Source organism: Cyrtonyx montezumae, unplaced genomic scaffold (genome assembly GCF_038088225.1).
Source record: "Cyrtonyx montezumae isolate F1298 unplaced genomic scaffold, pur_monq_1.0 scaffold_19, whole genome shotgun sequence".
Lineage (NCBI taxonomy): Eukaryota > Metazoa > Chordata > Aves > Galliformes > Odontophoridae > Cyrtonyx > Cyrtonyx montezumae.
Window position 1 is genome coordinate 5,740,321 of NW_027071925.1, and position 12,475 is coordinate 5,752,795.

Genomic DNA, 12,475 nt, shown 5'->3' on the forward strand with positions numbered 1-12,475 from the left:
TTACACTGCTTCTGCACTGATGTAACTCCAATACTTCTTCTAATCCTTTCTTACAACTAAAAAGAGAGTGAGAGTTCTGGTATTTCTAAATATGATGCTATGAACATAATACAGACCCTTGACTGTAAGTGCTAGCTGTTTAGAGAACAGCCTTGGACATCAGTTTTGACTCATCAGATGTGGATTTAAGTAATCAGAACATCCACGTCTCATTTGCAAACAAGGATGGAAGAGAGTTCAAAATGATAGAATAAAAAACTGTGCTTCAAGAGATTGAGATAACCATACCTATTCAACGCAGAGAACAGACAAAGTTGAGCACTAGTCCACTGTTATAATAAGTGAGTATTTCTGCTTTGAAAATACTGTGGCATAGAAATGGATAAAGATACTGATCTGAATCACTTTAAGATTGAACCTTTAAGTGCAGAGGAAGGCCTGATATTTTGTCACTGGGGTGTATAGACCAGGCAAAAAAAGCTTTTATTTTTGTGGAAAAAGTTCCATGCTTCTCAGTGGCATTTTTTTCTTTTTTTAAGAAAGCTATGTTATTTAACTTTTTTTTCCTTGCATATCTCCAGTCTTTACAGGAAGACAAAGTCAGAATTTATAAGTACTGTATATTCTGAAGGAAAGGATTTTTTGAGAAAGAGATGGATTTTACTATTGTTTCCTATGAAGTGTGCCTACGCTCACTTCCATAGAATATATGTAGTACTAGTGTAGAATATGCCATCTTGGGAAAAAAAGGAAAGAAGCCAGGCTGTGTCCTCTGCATCATCGATGCAAGCAGAAACCCGATATTGAAGATCATACGTCAAGTCTCAAAAACGCAAAACTGATGCAAGTAAATCAGCCACTGCTGTCTCAGAGTGGGATGGAAGATGATTTCAAGTAAACATCTTTATCAGAAGGGAGGAGAACTATGAGGTTATTGCTTGCAGCTTACTCAGAGTTCTGGGAAAGGAGTACGGCTCATTAGAGCTGGATATCTGTGCTGACTTCCCGAACCCCCAACTGCCACTTGATTCTAGACGTGAAGAACAGACAGAAGTTTATCACAGCCAGTGTCTTTAAAGATGCCCACACATATTCCCTGAAGACCAGAGAGAAGGGAAAAAAAAGTCAATATTGTCTGGACAGGTATCAGTTTTAAGCTTGTCTTATCTTCACACACCCACCAACCTCCCCACATGGGAGTGGGACTATCGCTGTACAGCATGCAGGGTGAACTCCAGCTCTCCCTTCTGAAAACTGATAAGGAGGGATGCATGAATTGCCCTTTTCAGCCAAGCTCACGGTGTGCAGCCAATCTTTATCTCCAGTCTTAAGGAAGGAAAAGCAGAAACCAGCTAGAAGTCTTTCTTTCCCCTATTCTCTGATATTCTCTAAGTCACACTGGGAGATTAATATTGCAACCCCTCCCTCCTCCTCGCCTAAAAATTCCCTGTTGCAAATAAGCAGTCTGATAAACTTCAAAATAAAAACAGATGTGGCAGGAAGAATGATTTATGGACTCCCCTAAACACTTCAGTTTCTACATAATGCCAGGTTGTTGGTGTTGTTTTTCTAAATAGATATATATTGTCTACCTAGTTTTACTCAACCCATTTCCACTTCCAGATTCAGACAGAAAGGCAGGAACAATACCCAGACACACTAGCATGGGAAGAATGAAGCACTACTGCAGTGTCAGAGATCTGTAGTAAAGCTGCATTTCACAGATGTGAAACAGGAGGGGAAAAAGTAGTTGCACAGAAAGGAAGGAAGAGCAAGACAAAAAAAAATTCAACTTTTCCCCATCTACCAAGCAGAAAGTTGATAAAATTGTAATAAGCAATTGGTGAGTAAGGAGGTACAGAGGCAGGATAAGTTACAATGAAGGTGTTGAGTGTAGTAGTGAAAAAATTGGAGATGTGAAAAGAAGATGACAAAGGCTCAAGTGACAGATAAAGAACAACGAATGCATTTGAAATGCATTCCAATAACTTCTAGCTATTCTCTTGCCTCTAGGCAGTGTTCCTACCTAATGTGCACTCCTGTCCTTGGAAGGATAACTCTTGGAGACACAGTGAAATGCATGTATTCATAGGAGAAGCATGGGGCATAAACTCTGATAACAGTGGCATATATTCATCTCTACAGCATATATCGTTATTGGCAGTTGGGATGCTTGTAGTTTTGAAAGCTTTTATTACTGATATTTCATCAATAAAATCTTGTCATCAAGAGAAGACATGCGAACTGTTTTTTCTGGTGGCACTCTACACTTTGCAGTAATATCTGCTGAATTAAATTTTATACATAAAGTAAAAATATACATATTTAATTTCACGTCATGTTAAGCTTCCCCAGCAACACATGCAAATGCCTCTATCAGTACACAGGTAAATCCCCAGTCAACTGTAAGGAAATAGACGTAGCTGGATAACATCCAAGAGAGGAGGTGCTTGAACTTGAGGCAATGGCTTGGCACTAGTTGCTGGTATCAGTGTGCTGGTTCAGATCACATGCTATCTAGATTTCATTGCTGGCTTACTAGCATTTCATGCCTGTTTTCACTCAAGTGTTTATTTCTATAAACAGACCTAACCTTAGAAAACAATATAATGACATCCTTCCTGGGGGAGGAGGGGAAGAAAAGTTTCCTCAAATTACTCAGGAGAGTTTCCGCTGGCTTTTTTTTTTTTATTATTATTTTCAATAATCCATGAGGTAAATGGTCGCTTTTGAACTCTGCCCTCTGCCCTTTTTATTTTGCAACTTGGGCAAAGATCAAGCCCAGAGTCAAAAGTGTCAGCAAAAATGGCTGTGATATGCATGTGCTTTCCTTTACGAAAGCCCTCCTGATTTTGTTTACAGAATTCAGTATAAACTCAGGGTCCAGATTAAAAGCAAATGTCTAAGTGCCCTGTGGGGAATTGCACAGTTGAGGATGCAGCTTCTAAGAGATGCACAGAATCAATGGGGAGTTAAGACCATTACCAGGGAAAAGGGAGCAAAATCATGCCAAAGGTGAAATGTGGACATGAAGGTCACCAAGAAGTCTAGAGGTAACAGCGAAGAAGAAACAAGAAAAAAAGAGAAAAGATAAAGTAACAAATCAACAGCAAAACAAAACAAAAGGCCATCTGTTCAAAGGAGTCCAAGGTTTGAGTGATATGGTAGAATTCCAGAAAAGTATATATATATATATATATATATATATATATATATATATATATATCCAGATGTAAAATGGAAACAGCACCAGACTGAATCCACCAGAACAGAAAACAGCAGTTTATCAAAATCTTAATGCCTAGCTCCTTCTGAACACATAAAAGCATTTCACAGTATGACATACAGAGAAAGGCAAGCCAACTGAACGCTTGCTTACTATTCACATTACTCCATCCCCAACCAGTGTATTAACAGAGGCATGCCATCTTCTGTTATACCTACTGCAAAAAGACCTCTGCACCACAGACCCAAGGGGCAATAAAGCCCTTGGCTAAGTAGAAGCTCTAGCAGTGACGTGTCCTTTTAGATTACCAAATAGCATTTTTCATTTTGAGGAAGGATCTGGAAACACCAGAGAGGCAAATAGGTCCCTTTTCTTCTAAAAGAGCTTCATGTTAATTGCTGCTGACAGGACTCCTCTATGGCAGTAAGGTCTCAGGAAGAACTGGAAACCATCTTAGAGCTGATTAAGGCGAGGTGTTATCCCTGACCCCTGTCATGCAGAGACAGGGAAGTAGTGGATATTAGATGATTTGGGATAAAACTGGGAGGAAGTGAGTAAAAAGCGAACTGTTTTAAGTTGGTTCCCTAAATGACAGCAGATAACTTGTTCAGTTGCTGTTTTGCTTTTTCTTCCTGTTTTTAACTATTTTGAGGCAGTCAGTACAACTGTCAAGAGTCACTTGTGGCAGTGCTCAGAGAATCTTCGTTTGTTTGGCTGCCAGGAGTTTTCAGTGGTGAAGGAGGGGCTGCCTATGGTAACTAGAGTCTAGAACTAAACCATTTTGGATACCTCCACCTTCAGTGCACACAGGCCAACAAGTGTGAGTCCAACACAGAGAATCTCTTGAAATTGCCTTAATTGCTATCACATCTAAAGAGCAAAACTAAAGGAATGCTGCACTACAGTGTGTGTATGTTCAACCACGCAACCTATAGACACTACTAAGTGGCACAGTACCATCTTGTAACAGATGGCTTGGATTTCTCTTCAACTTCCACTAAATAACTCTTCCCATTTCATACAGCTCTGCAACTATTGCATAGCCTAAACAGCTTTAAGCATGTTTGATTTCATTTCAGTAAAATGGGCAATGGTATAACCCCAAGAGTCTCCTTAATGGCTCACTCATCCATCAGGTCAGTGGGCAGCAGGCTGCTTGTCCTTTGCAGATTGTTTGCACTTTTACAGCACAGCATCCCTTCAGATCTCCCAAGAGCTGCTTTAAAATGGCCAGCATTTACAAAAGATATATTCTGATTTCACATTATCCTGGTTGTCAAACTTTGTGTATTTTTCCAGTGTCAAACAGATTTTAAGATTGAGGAACGAGATAACGTGACGATAAAAAGACTACCATTTTAAAGGTAGCTTTTAAAATACTACATACAGCGTTGGGGCAGTTTACTTTTTCCCCCAGTATCTCATCTGAGTGTTAATGGAACTTGTTCAAATAGGCTGGACTAGAAGCATATGAACATAAAGGAAAAAATGTGCATGTTCTTATTCATATGTTCATGTGCACATGCATGCATGTAATCAAACATATGGTGCTGGATTTTTTTTTTTCTCTTAGGCATATTTTAACTTTCTTTTCTATCAGCTTGTAAAACATGATTTTTATTCTTCCTTTAATGGCTTGAGCTAATTACTCATAATGACCTTTGACCTTCAAGTGCCTTCATTTATGGTAGCGCATTCCTTTCAACAGAAACATATTGGCTTGGTTTTACAGGGTGCTGATGTCTGGCAGCTTGAGCCTCAGCAGTACTACCACCATCTATATACAACCTGATCTGGGGAGTCCAAAGCATCATCTTTGCTTAGGCAATAGTTCTCTGAAGGAGTGGGAAAGTCTCACCTTGGCTGTAATATTAAGGTATTTTCAATACTAAGATTCTGCCACTGGATTTCATCTCAGGCAAAAATGCATAAATCACTATACAATTGAAAACGTGAAGGCATGTGAAAATCTCTTACCTAAATCAGAGAATGGAGAAAAGTTTAGCTTCGCTGATGGAAAGTTCCACCTGGTTTAATACACATACCTTCTCAGGAGGACTGAGTATTGCACAGCCACACAGTAAAATGGCTCTTAATTGCTACCTAATCTCACTCACACAGTTCTTGGTGAGGTATCACTGCAGTATTTCCACAAATTAATATACCATATGGAAGATTCTGGTAGTGTTTATCTTCTCCAAGAACACAAGTCTTCCAGTATTTAATACTAAAATCCAGGCATATCACAAGGTTAACTCCAATGTCTATTATCAGCTGGATCCCACGCAAACAAGGAATTTGGGGTAGACTTAAATTTGGGGCAATTGGTGAGGTTTTAAAAATACATACATTTCATATTCAGCCCTCCCTGATATTTGACAAATTGTTTTGTATTTTAACCTTGTAAGTTGCTATAACTTCTGGCCTTAGTTCAGAAAGTCATGAAAGACCCATATTAATGTAAAATACAAGAGTAATCCAGCTGAGTTCAAGAAGACACCTAGGCACGTGCCTGAATTCTTGAACAGGAAGAGCAAACCAAAATACATTTTCTCTCCCATCTTTTTATATTTAGAAATAGAGAATAGTTGCATTAAGTATACTAAAGCTGTTCAAATCCTTCTGCAACAGCAGAGATAGCTCTCTGAAAGAATACGTGTGGACATTGTGCAGTACAGAGAAGTATTTCTTTGTCAATTAGTTTACCTAAAAAGGCAACAAACCAAAAAAGCACACAGAAGGAGATGCACTCCATTAAAACATTACTAGGGGAAGAAAAGGAAGAGTCATGCAGAAAATGGATGTGTTCTAGGTGTTTTGCAGTAGTAACATAGTTTCCATGATAAGCCTTTAAGCTTCAGGGTTATTTTTCTTGGGTCTTTTTTCTTCCTCAGCCTCCTCAGCACTAATACAGACTCTCAGAGAAAGACCATTTACTTGCTCTGTTGTCAACGCATCTGGACGCCTTGTCAAAACAATATAATTTTACTTTGTAACTTTCTGACACTGGTATTTATTGCACCTGTCTTTAGTCATGATTTATGACTTGTCTGGTGAGTATTACTCCGCAGCTCCAAGTTTACAATACCAGATAAGTGAAGCATTTGAAGTCCCGAATGGGCTACAGATTTATAGATGTATATTTCTCTCCCCTCCTCCAAAAAGGGAAATTAAGATGAGCACTTTCTCCCATTTTTCTGGGTGGTAGAAATCAAGATAAAAGTTCTATGGAAAAAGAAATAAAAGAATAATGGTATCTGGTGCTGTTGCTATTAGGAGGATTAGAGTCAAGTTATCTTTGTTAGGGGAGTACTCTGCAGTCAAAGTAGGGTTTTATTTAATTGATAGTTGGCTATCCATGCAGCATTTTACCACCAAAACCATGTGTCAGCATTTTGACTGCTGCAGCATTTGGAAGTACCCATCAGTTTGACACTCTGAACTACTAGGTTTGTAAATACATCTTAAGGTTCTACTATCTCCTACTTAGACATATTTGGCCTTAACATTTTAATGCTATCCTGCTTCACCTACCTGAGTAACCTCAGTCAACGCAGATATATTAACCACGCCTATGGAAAACTCTTCAAATGCAAGTCTAAATATTTCATTACAATAACAATGTTAAAAACTTTTTGTTTGTTTCAAAAAGATCTCAGTTTGGGGCATAAGTCAACCTGACAGCATCTCTGAAATACAAAGTATGCTTGGAAGGTATTTATTATTCTACTGCTGTTAAAGCAAGTCATTCAAATTTGCCAGACTTAAAACAAATCCGGGCTTCCTTCCTAGTCAAGGTTCTTTTCAAATCTGATCTGGTACTGCAGATGTAACACAAAACTGTTGACATAGTTCGGTTGTTGCGATGCAAGTATCCCTCCGGCATATCTCTCATCTAAGCCAAAGCAGCATGTGAATGTCAGAGAAAGTTGTTTTGTAAACACACAGCCACTTTCATTTGTCAAAATTTCATTAAATTATAAACGTATTTGACAGGGTTTACCAACATTATCCCCTAGGGATATAGGTATTGCAAGGTTCCCTACAGTTATCATTTTTCTGATCATTCATCTCCACTGATCTGCTCCTTTGATAGAAAATGGGTGGAAATCAGGGACTGTGAGTGTGAGGAGATGCAGAAGGAAAAGCTGAGGTTTTGTTTCCAGCTATTTTTCTTATTTAGAAAACAAAATGTATTTATGACATGGCAAACCACTGTAAGAGGAGGCAAAAGAAACCTGTCCAAGATGCTGTCCCCAGTATGGCTTGAGAGCAGTGGAAGCTGATGACTTCCTGCAATGAAATGACTCGGGTCTCAGTGTCTGGAGACCACGGATTGGCTCCCCTGGCCCAAACTTTGCACATTCTCAAATGCTTTGATAGGCTGCCAATGAAAATACTGGGCAGGCATCAACTGTGAGGTTGCCATGGAGATCTGGTAAGCAGGGCAGTGGGAGCACAGATTTCAGTCAGCTCGACTTTAACAAAAGCCGTGATTCAGTGGTGAGTTCTTAGCTTAGATGCTTCTGGGCTTTAGCAGGGTGCACAGAAAATGGTGAATTTACTACACAGCTCACTGAGCAATTGCAAATCGATATTCTTCAGGGAAAGGAGTAAAGCCCTACTTTTCCTTCTGATTCAAGATTGACCTTTTCAATTCTTCCTAACCCTTTAAATTGAGAAATAAAGAAGCAGGCTCTGTAACAGTCAAGCGTAATTCATTGCAATTTGGAGATACCCAAATTATAGTTCTGCCTAACAGAATCATGCCATCAGCTGATAGACATTCACAGCTCACAAATCTTTACTTATTGCTTTGAAGAGGTAGCAGAAATTCCTCCCACTGTTGTCAAACTGGTAGTCATTGAGGACAAAATCTACATATAAAACTGACTGACCATGCATTTGTCACAGATAAAACTAAGTTATTTTTGAAGGCCTGTTGTCTATTGACACTTCAAAATACTGTAAATACAGAAAACCTTTACAGAACAAACAGTAGGCAAATAGCAAAGCACAATACTTCCAAAATCCCCTCAATCCAGCTGAGGTGCACAAAACTGTACATTAAAGACATCTACATTTTCAATCTTAATGCATTTAAAGCAATATTAAACTCCCTTAATGCACTTTCAGGTTTTTTTCAGTAACAGCCAGGAAGCCTGTGGGATATATTGTTGCATATAATCTGATGTGAATTTGTACTCAAGTCAGAAGTAGTTGATTCAAGGTTTAAAAATAGAACTTTGAGATGTTGTGACTGCGTTCTTCTTAAGTGTGATGAACATGAGACTATTGCCTTTAGAAAGAAACTGAACTTTACTATTTTATGAGACTCTAAAGGCAGAATGAAAATGTTAAAATAAGAAACTTGATTGTTTACAGATCTCCATCTAACTAGAAATATATTTTCAGGCACTTACAACAGTAATTAAATTATACCTCTTAATAAACAAGCACAAATTGAGTGAAATTTTATACAAAGTTTAAATCAAACTCAGACCTTTTAAAGACAATCTTAGGAGGATCCTTGAAGCATCAACTACTAAGGATTTATCTTCTAAAAATTAAAGTGCTGGTGTTTTCTCCTAGAAATTACAGAGATCAGTTTCAGGCTCAACAGCAGTAAGATGAGACATGGAAAATAATCTCTATCCACACGCATTCAACTGAACACCATTAGATCACATAAGACATGGTCTCTGACATACAGTAAGAAAGAACAACCAGAGGAGGCATTCATTTCAACCAGATGTCAAAGTAGCTAACATCTGAAAGGGACAAATCATCATGCATCTTCAATACCATCACCAGTAGATATCAAACTGAATTCCTATATGCACAAGTTGCTCTACAGTTCTACACTCCTGAAGCAACTAACAGTAGATAGTAAAAACAACAACAACAACAAAAACACACAACCCAGTACCTAGGCTTTGGCTCCAGCTTAGCATGATATTTTACATTATAACTGAAAACAGGAAAGAATTTCAACCCAGAACATCTACCCATCTGTATTACATGGAATTTTGTTGCTACACTCAGAATGGCTGGATTTAACCCTGCATTGCAAGGTCTGAAGGAGCTTTCCCTGGAATCAGATCTTAACACCCAGGATGCTATGTGGCAATAGTGGTAGAATTCTAAATGCATCTGATTTGTTTGAAGCATACTTATCCAGGTTAACACTAAGTAAAAACAATTACATTAGAGGTTAAACCTGTAATGGAAAAAACTGCATGTCCAAGAGACTTTGGCTTGATTCTGATATATTAAACTGGCACTAAGAGAATTACAGTGCTGGCCTGGTTTCTTTAAAACATCCACACAGTGCTTCCATTTCTCCTATAGATAAAAGCATAAATAAATTTTTTGGTAGAAACTGAGAGAAAAATGCATTGCTACTCACGCTTAACCAACTCTACCAGTGAGTTGCCAAGCTCATGACATCACTACTGGCAACGTACAAACTTCAGATTAGAAGTAGCCTGATGACATCATCCTTCCAGTTTCTATCTAACAGATGGTTTCTGTATATTGTGTAATTTTTGATCATTATTCATGGTTTTGGTCACTATAATTCAGGAAGTGAAAAAACTGCCAAGAAAAATTGACCTGGAACTAGTTCAAAGAGACTGAGTTATTTCATTGATTAGACTCCTTAGCTTTCATTTTCCAGCAAAGCCATCATGAATCATCGATACACAATAATATTTGAGTAATTTCTGTGTGAGCTGAATTAAACGCTTCAAAGCTTACCTTGTTTTGGAGGATCACGCCTTCAAGTTGTTTGAAAATAAGATAGTTCGGATTTGCTGGGAAGCCCTGAAAGGTTGGGGCGGGGGGGGGGGGGTACTATTTACTGAGGTAACTGGTTTGTTTGAACTGGATTTTTATTTATTTTCGTATTCTGCTTGTTGACTTCACATCCGCCCTCAGCTCCAAGTGTCCGGGGCAGGCCTGCTTTCCAGTCATGTGAACGGGAGCCAGGCAGCAACGCCTCGAGAGACCTCAGCAGAGCCAGGCCCAGCCCTGAGATAAAGCACAGCACAGGCAGAGCCGGAGCCGGCCTGGAGGAGGGCAAGAAAAACTGAGGGAAGGAGAATAACAAAGTCTCAAAATCTTGTTACGAAGTTTGCAGAGAGCTCAGCCATCCTGAAGGCTTCGTGCAATGGATATTCAGAAGGCAGTGGTGAGTGAAACTCCGCATAGTTCCTGTCCAGTATACATATGCCTGTCAGAGGCACTGACTGCACACAGGTTTAGCGCCAAAATAGCAATCAGTTCTTCTGATATAATGCTCTGTGGGCAAAGATTGCACCCACATGTTTTGATGGCAGTTTTGTAGAGGGAACAGAAGCACAACAAAACAGGGTTCACTTTAGGACGTTGTTTACCATCTGAAATGAGACCTGTGTATTGCTCCTTATCAACTCTGAGGTCCTTTGAGAGTGGCAAAGAAAATGAATACCAGGCCCACCCATCTGTTAGTGCATACTCCAACACTGAGTGGCAGAAAATGCCAAGTAGCTTAAACTAAACACATTCTCCCTGTGAGACCTACAGTTCTTTAAACTGTTCAGATGATAAGCTGGCAACCACTGTAGTACCTTGGAGCAATGATGCCTAACTGAGTTGTCCATAGCAAGGACTTCTACTTGCACCACAACTTTCCTGAGAAAAGTGAACTATTGAAATTTTAGGAATCCTCCAGCAATTGATTTGAATAACATGTCTCTGTCCAGCACATTAGCCATACACATGCATAGTTTATGCAGATTAACAGTAATCTTCATGAGTCTCATTATCTGTAGAGGAGACCTCAGTATCAAGAAATCAGAGGACATTTTCTCCTTCACATAACACACAGAGAACTGTTGTTGGTCAACATTAATTAACCAATTTTCAAAATGAATATTTAATATCCTTACTATCAGTAGTCAAGCTCTTCTGTGAGCTAGTTTTCATCCTTGCCTTAGATTTTAATGAACACAGCACATTAAACAGACCAAGTACCTTACATTTACAATAACTATGGCTTTAGTATATTGTTTCTGCTGAGATTATTTGGTCATTTGCTCTCCAGGACAAGTTTCATATGAGTTTAATGTGAGAGTACCACAAAGAATGAAATTTAGGCTAACGATCTTTCATTTCTTTGCTGTATAGTGGAAGAAAATGTTATAGCTGCTCTATAGACATTTTCTCATCTTTCCCTGTTATGTTTAAATAAAAGAGCATTAAGATTTAATTAGATAAAATGCTTTTAGCCTAAGCTCATTAAGACAGTCACTCAGCTATTTCTATACAGAAAACCTAATTGTGAGAAGAAGCACAAGTATAATTTTTCATGAGGTAAGTCATATATTACTACTGTATATGTGAATTTCACCACTATTTTTAGAACAAAGTACTAGAGATTACTAAAAGACATTTTACTAAATGCCCTCTCATGAAAATATTCTAGTTTGCCAAGTCTAACCATTTAGGGAAGACATCCCAGTTTAATTAAAAACCTTATGGGAAAAAAAGCTCCAGCCTTGCCTTTCCAAGTCACAGAGAAAAATTAAATGCAGTACATATAATCTGTCTCTTTCCATCCCAAAACATATGGTTTGACATAATTCTGTTCTGTGAGAATATTTTACAAGTTTGGATTTTGTTCTAAAGTAAAATTAAAATAAATTTTAAAACCTCAAGGTTAGCTGCAAAGCTCTAAATGTTGTTCAAATGCCAAATTTCATACCTAGTTTTTGTTACTTGAGTTGCAGGTGCTGAGGTTGCAAAAGCTAGGGGAAGACTAATTTCTAGAGAGGCACAGATTTTGAAAGTCCTCTTCTGCACTTAATGCAAACACCCTGTTTTTTTCATCATTAAAAACTTGATCCCAATAACACATCTTTACATGAATGTTGGTGTCATCTATACAATCTGGCTTCAGTGGGAGAAGAGCTTATACCACGTATCAGAATTGATATTGCAAGGAAGGGTTGTAAAGAAAGCATTTTCTCAGAGTGAAAGATCCCACAAAACTAACACAGAATACAAGCTTGATTGAAGGAAGAACATGTGTCCTCCAAAGCCAGTACCTATATGAAAGCCATAAGCATGTTCTGAGAATGTACTCATTACATATACATTTATAACCAATAAACTCTTAATAAAGAATTTGCTTATTATCTATAAGCATTTTCAATTTTCCAGTTATTGGAGCTGCTTATTCAGCAATCATTGGCAAACAAAGATATT